Source organism: Aethalodelphis obliquidens, unplaced genomic scaffold (genome assembly GCF_003676395.1).
Source record: "Aethalodelphis obliquidens isolate GAN/ISIS:26980383/991018 unplaced genomic scaffold, ASM367639v1 scaffold39, whole genome shotgun sequence".
Taxonomy (NCBI): domain Eukaryota; kingdom Metazoa; phylum Chordata; class Mammalia; order Artiodactyla; family Delphinidae; genus Aethalodelphis; species Aethalodelphis obliquidens.
Window position 1 is genome coordinate 5,944,241 of NW_020837983.1, and position 12,457 is coordinate 5,956,697.

A 12,457-nucleotide genomic window follows, 5' to 3' on the forward strand; every position below is an offset into this window, starting at 1 on the left:
AAAAAAAAAAAAAAAAAAAAAAAAATCACTATGTTGTATACCTGAAACTAATATAATATTGTAAGTCAAATAAACTTTTATAAAAATATATAAAGAACTCATACAGTTCAACAGCCAAAAAACCCAAACAGGACAAAACCAACCCCCGAAACAATCCAATTAAAAAATGGGCAGAAGATCTTAATAGATATTTTTCCAAAGAAGACATATGGATGGGCAACAGGTACATGAAAAGATGCTCAACATCATTAATCTTCAGGGAAATGCAAATCAAAACCACAATGAGCTATCACCTCACACCTGTTAGAATAGTTATTTTCAAAAAGAAAAGAAATAACATGTGTTGGTGAGGATGTGGAGAAAACAGACCACTTGTACACTCTTGGTGGAAATGTAAATTGGCACCCACTAGGGAAAACAATATAGAAGTTCCTCAAAACCTTAAACATGGGACTACCATATGACCTAGAAATTCCATTTCTGGGTAATTATCTGAAGAGAATGAAAACACCAATTTGAAAAGATATATGCACCTCCATGTTTACTGCAGTATTATTTACAATAGCCAAGACATGAAAACAATCTAAGTGTCCATCCATGGATGAATGGTTAAAGAGATTGTGGTGTATATATATATATATATATATATATATATATATATATACACACACACACACACAATGGGATATTATTCAGCCATAAAAAAGAATGAAATATTGTCATTTTGACAACGTGGATGGACCTTGAGGGCATTAAGCTAAGTGGAATAAGTCAGACAGAGAAAGACGAATACTCTATGATCTCTAAAATATGTGGAATCTAAACAAACAAACCAAAAAGTAAAAAACAAGCTCATAGATGCAGAGAACAGATTGTTGGCTGCCAGAGGCGGGACAGGAGTGGGGTGGGGTACGTGTGGGAGAAATGGGTGAAGAGGGTCAAAAGGTAAAAAGAAAAAAATATTTTCCCTAAAACGCAAAACTGTAGTCAATTTAACTGTATGTCCTTGGGCTAGTTGCTCAGATGTACAAAGACTGAATTTTCTTATCTGTAAAATGAAAGTTCTAACAATATCTACCCCATAGTCTGTCAAGAGCATTGAATGAGAATCTGTATTGTATATGAAAGTCCTTTGTGAACTGTATAAAATATTAAGATTAGCTGGGTGTTTGTTTACACGTGCTTTTGTATACACACACATTGTGAGAGTAATGGGATTTCTGATGATCTTTGTAGAATGGGGAGGAGTTAAATTGGCAGAGAAGAGAAGAGATAAGTCAATATGTGGGAAAAGTAAATAAATAAAAATAAAGAGCAGTTAATTGAAACCCAAATAAAATTAAAGGAGAAACATGAGAGGCATTCCTTTAAAAATAATAATGCCCACTGTTAATAAATAACATATATGGATTTTCTGTAGCAATCCTGTGTTCTTCCTTTTCCACCAAACGTGGTAGTAAAACTACTTAACACGCTCAAGAAATCAACTACTTTCACTCATATTAATAATAATTCTAATAAAAAAATTCATATAATACTATATGCCAGGTACTGTTCTAAGACCTTGCAGGGGTTATCACAACAGCCCCATTATTATCTCCACTTTTCCAAGAACTAAAGTAGTTTGCCCAAGGTGATGCCACTAAGTGGTAGAGCTGGGATTTGAGTCTATAGAACTAGCCAGAGGCCAAGGACTTAGACACTATGCTGTATTTCTTTTTGAGTAACTTAACCAATCAGTATCTACTGAGGTCCTGTGCGATAGATGCTTCCTCATTCATTTTCTCATATAACCTTGACAACAAGACTAAGAGATAAGTGTAATTATTAGTTTCACTTTTCAATTGAGAGAACTGAAACTCAGGTCAGATGGCTAGTGCCAGGTCATACCACTTGTAAGAGTATGAATTTAGAAGTAGATGCTTTACTCCTTCTATCATATCACAGCTGGATGCAAATCAATGAATTAATACTAAGTTCCTGGGGTCTAGTTTGTCATAATTCTTACTTTGCAAATCTGAGTCTTTTTTTTTAAATTGGAGTATAATTGCTTTACAATGTTGTGTTAGTTTCTGCTGTACAATGAAGTGAATCAGCTATGTGTATACATATATCCCCTCCCTTTTGAACCTCCCTCCCACCCCCTCCCCCAATCCCACCCTTCTAGGTCGTCACAGAGCACCGAGCTGAGCTTCCTGTTCATTATAGAATGTTCCTGCTAGCTATCTTTTTTATGCATGGTAGTGTATATATGTCAATCCTAATCTCCCAATTCATCCCACCCTCCCCTTCCTCCTCTGTGTCCATATGTCCGTTCTCTATGTCTGTGTCTCTAGTCCTGCCCTGCAAATAGGTTCATCTGTACCAGTTTTCTAGATTCCACTTATATGCATTAATATATGATATTTGTTTTTCTCTTTCTGGCTTACCTCACTCTGTATGACAGACTCTAGGTCCATCCACATGTCTACAAATGACCCAATTTCATTTCTTTTTATGGCTGAGTAATATTCCATTGTGTATAGGTACCACATCTTCCATTCTGGAGAGGGTGTGGAGAAAAGGGAACCCTCTTACACTGTTGGTGGGAATGTAAATTGATACAGCCACTGTGGAGAACAGTATGGAAGTTCCTTAAAATACTAAAAATAGAACTACCATACGGCACAGCAATCCCACTACTGGGCATATACCCTGAGAAAACCATAGTTCAAAAGGACACATGTACCCCAATGTTCATTGCAGCACTATTTACAATAGCCAGGACATGGAAACAACCTAAATGTCCAACGACAGATGAATGCAAATCTGAGTCTTAAAAGAAGGGGCTTTGGAGTTTAACAGAGCTTGGTTTGAGTCCTGGTTCTGCCACTTTCTAATTCTGAGACATTGGTCAAGTCAGATTAACTTCTTTGCATCTCAGTTTCCTTGTCATGAAAATGGGGTTTATGAATGAAAATTAAATGAGGTTTGCACACGAGTGTTTGGTAAGTGACAAAGCTCTGTACAGATGAATTTCTATTCACAAGACTGGCAGATGACTACACACAGGATCCGGTGGCAGAAGGAAGATTTGAACTTGCAACTCTCTGCCTGACTCCATTTGACCCCTCTATTTATCTGTTTCCTCATGTGCTCTTTGCATCCTCCCATCATCACCTTACTTAACAGTTTAATTGGGGGAATGAATGCCTCTTGTAGAAATAGCAAGTTTTTTTTTTTTTTTTTTTGCGGTACGTGGGCCTCCCACTGCCATGGCCTCTCCCATTGCGGTGCACAGTCTCCGGACGCGCAGGCTCAGCGGCCATGGCTCACGGGCCCAGCCGCTCCGCGGCATGTGGTATCCTCCCGGACTGGGGCACGAACCCGCATCCCCTGCATCGGCAGGCGGACTCTCAACCACTGCGCCACCAGGATGGCTCCTTAGTTGATTCTGAAGATGAAATATTTATTCTAGAACTGAATAGTTTTGGGTACATCACCAAGTCAAAGAAAAGGGAACAATAAAATTAGGTCTGTTAAGGACCTCATTAGGAACTTGTAGTCTGAGGGCCTATCATCAGTTAAACCTTAACTAGTTTTTCTGAAAATAGCTGCTCAGAGCAACACACAACTCCTGGAAGTTTAAAAAAACCCAGAAAGGTCAGATAACTCCTAGGACAAAACAAAACAAAACAAAACAAAAATTAAATAAAGAAAAAATAGAAAGAACAAATATCCCCCTATTCCAACAAAACGAATTTGTCCCATTTAAAGGCCATCAAACAACGCCTGGCCTTTACAGAGGTCTTTTCATTACATGAATTTCAAATGCCTTAAATTCACTGGATTATGACCAGTTCTCACCTCCTATAGAAGCAAGGTGGAAGCAGAATCAGCCTACAAGGTGAATTTGGATTTCTGGGGGAGGGCAAGGTAGTGATCTGGAAACTCTTCCCAGCGGCCTTTGCCTACCTGTTGGTCAAAGTTGCCTGATGGCTGCTTGGGCTTAGCTGTGGACAACCCAGGGCTCTACTCTCTACCCCCCTCCCCACGAGCTTACTTCCCCTTTTGCAAAATCATGACGTTCTTTCCCAAGTTAGGGAACGAGAATTTTCTTTTACAGAATGGAGTATGAAGCTAGGATACAATTACTCATATGGTTTAATTTAAAATGCAAAATCTTTGAAAAATAGGTATTTTCAAAATAAGCGTTTTGGTCTGGAGCTCTGGTTCTCATTAACTTGGCTGAAGCCCTTGATGATATGTTGGAACTGTTTAAACACCAACTCACATGCCTGCTCTCAGGTGTTCATAAACCCACTGCCTTCCCCTGGGACCCTGGCCAGCACCGAGACCTGGTGTTTCCCTCACTCCATCTGTGACTTTTGTGAAAGGGAGCTGGATGGTTTAATGTGATGTTTAGTAATCTCTGCCCACTCAGCTGAAGTGCATGATGCAGGAATGACAGTACCTGGGGTCTGGTTCTGCCTTCAAACTCTGGCATGAATCCTCTGTTGTGCGTGGTCTCCCCCTCCGCTCCTGACCATGTCTCCATGGCAGGGACTTACCTTCACTGGGTTCATTGCACGTGAGTCTTTAAGGAAAAACTTTGGCTGAAACTGAAGAGTCTTTCCAGCCTGATGGGAACGTATTAAATTTTATTAGAACAAGCCAAACATAATCTCTACACATACTGTTAAACCTCGACTGCATGGTACAAAAGGCATTCCATAGGCATGTAAAATTACATGTTTGCTTTAAGACATGCCTTTTATCTAGGATGTTCCAAGAACATGAAAAGCATTAACCTCTGGTCCTCAGGAATGACCTTCATTAGGGAGGAAGGCAAGAAACCCGGGGGAATTTTTTTCCCCACAGGTTCCCAGGAAAGGGATAGCAGAGCTCTATGCCCTGCCCTGTGAGATACACGGGCCTTCTCTTGCCTGAGCACTTGAGGAGACATCCTGCACTGTAAACCCAAAGCCTTAAGCACGCTGGTCAACCCTAGAAGCTGTGATTCCACAGAGAGGGTGCATTTTGAAAGCCTTCCCCACCCCTTAGCTTCTTTGGTAAGACTTCTCTTCAAAAGACTCCAAAAGACTCCAAGAGAGCCTCTCTTCAGTTTTCCATTTGGAAAATAACAAAGGATGTAGTCTTTTATTTTTTTAAAAGACTTAATTTTATTGATTTTTGGCTGCATTGGGTCATTATTGCTGCACACAGTCTTGACTCTAGTTGAGTGGGGGCTTCTCTTGTTGCGGAGCAACAGGCTCTGGGGGTGCGGCCTCTAGAGCGCAGGCTCAGTAGTTGTGGCGCATGGTCTTAGTTTCTCTGCGGCATGTGGGATCTTCCCAGACCAGGGATTGAACCTGTGTCCCCTGCGTTGGCAGGTGGATTCTTACCCACTGCGCTACCAGGGAAGTCCCCAAAGAGGCAGTCTTTTAATCTTATTATCTTTCTGATATCTCTTGGAACTTAACTTACTCAAGCCCACCATCAATTCAGCTGAGCCCCATTTCCTTGGCACCTTGATCCTTGCCCCCAATGCCAAGCCTCTATGCAGAGTCCTCTACTCCTCTTCCATGTTGCCCTCCTGGCTGATCCTCCTTTTGCTTGCTTCTCTATCCTTATCTTCTTAGTGAATGTCCCTTTCACCGTCTGCTCAGAAGAAACCTGTTGTAGACCTGCTCTTAGCATTTCTCTGCTACCAGCCCACAATTCCTTACTTGTGATTCTGAAATAAAGAAATGCATTGAGAACTGAAAGCTTTTTGTATTTTATATGGTGACAAAAATAGATGTAAACTGATGGGAATCTATTCATCCTGTTTACTCTTAATATTCATAGTTTTGTCTGAAGAAATATTAGTGTGTTCGGTTATGAAGTGCTTCCCAGGTATTACGTATTAACTGTATGTGTTCCATGATTAATTTTCTAAAATCTTAAAAATTCTGAATCCAGAAACAAATCTTGCCCCAAGGGATTTTGCGTAAGGGATTGTAGACCCGTGCTTCTAAACCATGGCTTTTAACCCGCTGGTAAAGTCCTTTCCTCTATTTGGGATCATGCTTTCTGGCTATTCCCCACACTCCTCTGTCATATTGACATCATCTGATCATCTTCTGGTTATTTCCCTCTGATGCAGGATACACATCTCCCTATTTTTCTTCTGCCCTCATTTCTGCGCTAAATTTACCCTGACTGAATTCACTATTTGCCAACTACAGGGGACCCTTTTCTTTCTTTATTTTATTGCCCTTTCTGTGTCCCTAGAAACTGTTCACTTCTCTCTTCTTGATACCATCTCCTCCCTTTCTTTCTTCAGCATCATCCTCTCTGGTCCTCCTTTCCCTCTCTCATCCGTTATTACTTGTGGGTGATTTAAGGCCATTAACAAGTGAAACTACTGGGCATTTCTTTTGGCTTAGGGTTACCATGAAAAATTATTGAGACACTAAGGGGACTATGGATTGAGAAAGTTTGAGAGTCATGTAGTGTATATATATTATGTATAGTCTAAAAGGAGAATCTTCATTTCTTTTTACTGCTGCCTAGAACCCCTTAGGGTGGATATACTATAGTTAATTCCACCAGACCCCTGTTGGTGGACCTTTGGGTTATTTCCAGCTTTTAGCTATTTCAAGTAATGCTAAGATGAATAGCCTTGTGCATGTGTCTTTTTGTATCTTTGCCAATGTTTCTGTGGGAGAGATTCCTAGAAGTGGGATGGCTGGGTCAAAGGGTAAATGCATATGACATTTTGCTGGATACTGCCAAATTCCCCTGCATAGGAGTTATACCATTTTACATTCCCATCATCAAATTATGAGAGTGTCTGTTCCCCAAAGTCTTGCCAACAAAGTATGATGTCAAAGATTTGGGGTTTTGCCGATATGGCAGGTGAGAAATTGCATCTGACTGCAGTTTTAATTTGTATTTCTCTTATCATGAAACAGGTTGAGCATTTTTTCATATGAGTAAGAGTAATTTGCATTTATTTTTCAATGAATTGTCTGATTATATCTCTAGTGAAAACTTCTATAGGGTTTTTGGTCTTTTTCCTCTCCATTTTTAAAGGCTCTTTATATGTAAATTATAAATATTTTTCCAGTTTGTCATTTGTCTTTTTGAAAAATATAAATATATATTTCCAAACAGCCGTCCAGAGGGTCATTTGTCTTTTTAGTTGCATATTATGTTGGTGTATTTTTTCTTTGCTATGCAAATTCTTTCACTTTTAATTTGGTGAAGCTTTTTGGATTTTGAACCACACAGTTAGGAAAATTTTCCCTACTCTATTAATCTGTATTTTCTTTTAATGCACGGAGCACAGGCTCCATACGTGAAGGCTCAGAGGCCATGGCTCACGGGCCCAGCCGCTCTGTGGCATGTGCGATCTTCCCGGACTGGGGCACGAACCCGCGTCCCTGCATCGGCAGGCGGACTCTTAACCACTGCACCACCAGGGAAGCCCTTAATGCACTTTTGACTTTGCCATGTCTCTCTATGTCCAGAAACTAAAGAAGACAATAAGAGAAAAATCATGTGAAATTTGGAAGGCAAGAATACAACTCCTTACCTTGGAGTGTCAGGACCTAGAATGACTTTGAGCATTTTCCTATGGACATATAGTCAGTCATCTTTTATATTTGGCTTCTAGTTCTGACTCTAAGAAGTGCCCATTTCTACCTGGAAAGTTGGCTTTAAAATATATTGACTACTTGTCCATTGACAGATGAATGGATAAAGAAGATGTGGCACATATATACAATGGAATATTACTCAGCCATAAAAAGAAACGAAATTGAGTTATTTGTAGTGAGGTGGATGGACCTAGAGTCTGTCATACAGAGTGAAGTAAGTCAGAAAGAGAAAAACAAAATACCCTGTGCTAACACATATATATGGAATCTAGAAAACAAAAAAAGGTTTTAACAAACCTAGGGACAGGACAGGAATACAGATGCAGATGTAGAGAATGAACTTGAGGGCATGGGGAGGGAGAAAGGTAAGCTGGGATGAAGTGAGAGTAGCATTGACATATATACACTACCAAATGTAAAATAGATAGCTAGTGGGAAGCAGCTGCATAGCACAGGGAGATCAGCTCAGGGCTTTGTGACCACCCAGAGGGGTGGGAGGGAGATGCAAGAGGGAGGGGATATGGGGATATATGTATATGTATAGCTGATTCACTTTGTTATACAGCAGAAACTAACACACCATTGTAAAACAATTATGCTCCAATAAAGATGTTAAAAAATATATATATTGACTACAGGCAGTTGCCTTTGTTTTACTCAGTAAAGGATAGGGAAGTGAATTGATTGCCAGAACAGAGAAGGCATGTAAGTAAAGGAGTAGTGAAATTCTAGAGGCTGATTTGAGTAGATTTATTGGCACTTTTGTTCATCTTTGTGAATGTGTGTGTGTGTGTGTGTGTGTGTGTGTGTGCATGTGTGATGATCCAAAGAGGTGCTGTGTAGCACCTTTTTTTTCAAAGAGATATTGACTTATGACCACTCACACACTGTGTTGCAGAGAAGCAAGGGAAAGCTTTGTAGAAGAGCAAGGCCGTGTTTCTACTACACTATTAGAAAACACTAACATCGACCCTAATTAAGCAAAATGTCATCCCAACAAAAAAAATTCCGTTTTCTTCATTAGTAGACTTGTATTACAAAAAATTATATTCCATTGTGTTTTTAATTTTGTTAAAAATTTTATTTAAAAGTTTGTGAAAATTTGTTTTCTATCTTGTCGTATAAGTACCTATGTTAACATCCTTGATTTTGCCTCTTGGTGTGTCAAGCCTAAAATATATTCTACCTGGTTGCCCATCCCTGCATTAAATAAACAGTAACACTTGTGATGGATCTTAAAGGAGAAAGTTCAGTGTGTTATGGAGATTTAACTAGCCCGTGGCACAGTTCGCACATTTTATTTTTTAATTTTTTAAACTTTTTTTAACATCTTTACTGGAGTATAATTGCTTTACAATGTTGTGTTAGGTTCTGCTGTATAACAAAGTGAGTCAGCTATATGCATACATATATCCCCATATCCCCTCCCTCTTGCATCTCCCTCCCACCCTCCCTATCCCAGCCCTCTCCATGGTCACAAAGCACCGAGCTGATCTCCCTGTGCTATGCAGCTGCTTCCCACTAGCTATCTAATTTACATTTGGTAGTGTATATATGTCCATGCCACTCTCTCACTTCGTCCCAGCTTACCCTTCCCCTTCCTGTGTCCTCAAGTCTGTTCTCTATGTCTGCGTCTTTATTCCTGCCCTGCCACTAGGTTCGTCAGAACCATTTTTTTTTTTAAGATTCCATATATATGCGTTAGCATACAGTATTTGTTTTTCTCTTTCTGACTTACTACACTCTGTATGACAGACTCCAGATCCATCCACCTCACTACAAATAACTCAATTTCATTTCTTTTTATGGCTGAGTAGTATGCCATTGTATATATGTGCCACATCTTCTTTATCCATTCATCTGTCGATGGACACTTAGGTTGCTTCCATGTCCTGGCTATTGTAAATAGAGCTGCAATGAACATTGTGGTACATGACTCTTTTTGAATTATGGTTTTCTCAGGGTGTATGCCCAGTAGTGGGATTGCTGGGTCGTATGGTAGTTCTATTTTTAGTTTTTTAAGAACCTCCATACTGTTCTCTATAGTGGTTGTATCAATTTACATTCCCACCAACAGTGCAAGAGGATTCCCTTTTCTCCACACCCTCTCCAGCATTTATTGTTTGTAGATTTTTTGAGGATGGCCATTCTGACCCGTGTGAGGTGATACCACATTGTAGTTTTGATTTGCATTTCTCTGATGATTAGTGATGAGCATCCTGTCATGTGTTTGTTGGCAATCTGTATATCTTCTTTGGAGAATGCAGAAGAATTCTCACCCACCCTGCCACAGGAGTCTGATTCAGCAGCTCTGAGTGGAAACAAGGGATCTGCATTTTAAACGAGGATCTGGATGATTCTCTTGCAGTTTGGACTACCATGAGAAAGTTGGTGTGGGGTGGGACAAGGCCTCTCCAAGGAAGTAAAATCTAAACTGAGACTTAAAGACTGAATAGAGCAAAAGTGGGCAGTTTGGAGAAGAGTGTTCTGAAGAGAAGGGACAGTGGACAGGGGCAGGAGTTTCAGAGGAAGTGAAAGAAGTTAGGGGTTTCTGGAGCAGAGAGAGTGAAGTAAACAATGCAAGAGACAGAGGAGACTGGGGAAGGAGTCGGGAGTTTCACTCCTAAAAGGTCTATCAGCCGTGTTATAGTTTTTGGACTTGATCCCAAGGACAATGAGAAACCACTGAATAAATGCTTTTAAAATAATTATTTTATATTTGCATCTTTATATATTTATATACACAGATGCGTGATTTTATTTTTTCATTTTTATTTTTTTTGTCTCTTTCTAAAATTTTTTATTGGAGTGCAGTTGATTTACAATGTTAGTGTTAGTTTTAGTGTTAGTTTCAGGTGTACAGCAAAGTGAGTCAGTTATACACATACATATATCCACTATTTTTTTTTTCAGATTCTTTTTTCCATATAGGCCATTACAGAGTATTGAGTAGAGTTCCCTGTGCTATACAGCAGGTTCTTGTTAGTTATCTATTTTATATATAGTAGTATGTATATGTCAATTCCAAGCTCCCAATTTATCCCTCCCCTCCTTATCCCCTGATAACTATAAGTTTGTTTTCTACATTCGTAATTTTATTTCATTTTTTAAGATTTTACTTAAAATTTTTTTTAATTGAAGTAGTTTACAATGTTGCATTAGTTTCAAGTGCACAGCAAAGTGATTCAGTTATACATACATATGCATATGTTCTTTTTCAGTTTCTTCTCCATTATAGTATACTACAAGATATTGAGTATAGTTCCCTGTGCTATATATACAGTAGGTCCTTGTTGTTTACCTATTTTGCATATAGTAATGTGTATATGTTAATCCCAAACTCCTAATTTATCCCTCCCCTGATATCCCCTTTGGTAACCATAAATAAGTTCATTTGTATCATTTTTGAAGATACTATGTATAAATGATATCGTATGATATTTGTCTTTCATGTTTGACTTACTCCACTTAATATGATAATCTGTAGCTACATCCCTGTTGCTGCAAATGGCGTTATTTCATTCTTTTTTATGACTGAGCAATATTCCATTGTGTGTATATGTGTGTGTGTATGTGTATATATATATCACATCTTCTTTATCCATTTGTCTGTCGATGGACATTTAGGTTGCTTCCATTCTTGGCTATTGTACATAGTGTTGCTGTGATCATTGGGGTGACATATGAGTGATTTTGTGTAAGTGCCTATATATGCATGACCTTTTTAAAAAAGTGTGGTCGTTTTTCTTTTCTTTTATTACATGGTCTCTCTTATTCTCTCTCCCCAAGTCTCCCCAAGGAACCTATTGTTATGGACTGAACTGTGTCCTCTCCCACCTCAAATTTGTAGTTGAAGCCTTAAACCCCAGTACCTCAGAATGTGACTGTATTTGGAGCTAGAGCTTTTAAAGAGAGAATTAAGATCGAATAAGATCATAATGGTAGGGGCCTAATCCTATATGACTGGTATCCTTATTAGAACGGGGAGAGACACCAGGGCTGCACACACAGGGGAGGAGCCACGTGAGGACACAGTGGGAAGGTGGCCATCTACAAGCCAAGGAGAGAGGCCTCAGGAGAAACCAAACCTGCTGACACCTTGATCTCTGGCTTCCAGAGAAAATAAATTTCTGTTATTTAAGCCACTCAGTTTGTGGAATTTTGTTGTGGCAGCCCTAGCAGACTAATACATTCATATTACTATCCTGCATTGTATTCATCCATAATTTTCTCCTTGCTTATATAGTCCTGTACAGCTCTAATATTAATAAACATATATCTATACTGCAAATTTCACTTAATTTAAGACGCTACAGGTAAAGACACACAATTATGTTCTATGTTGAAACAAAAAAAATGCTGCCAATTAAACCACGACACAATGCTTTCTTAACCCTTGTGACTTTTACTTTAAAACTTATTGAATTATTTCTTTTAGGCCTTTTTAGATATCACTCATTTGTACACATGAAAGGAAAACTGTAAGTGAAATAAAGGGGGCTAGATAGTCCTAAAACTTCTTCATATTCAGAATTTGACTCTTTGGAATCTCTTTTCAATTCACAGACTTTGGGTCTGTGATTTTCCACACACTGCTGTCATCTGTGCCATCCAGAGCATTAATGACGCAGCATTGCCTGTCATGCAACATTGCTCCACTGTTGCATTTGGACTGTTCCTTGAAGCCCCCGACACCCATTACCTGTGGGTACACATGCTCTGATGTGCATTTGTAGGCAAGGACAACACTGTAATGATTGCCATATGTCATTTGGTGACTGAAAGAGGCATCCTCATTTCAGAGATGTTATAGTGTGAAATAAATAGGCATT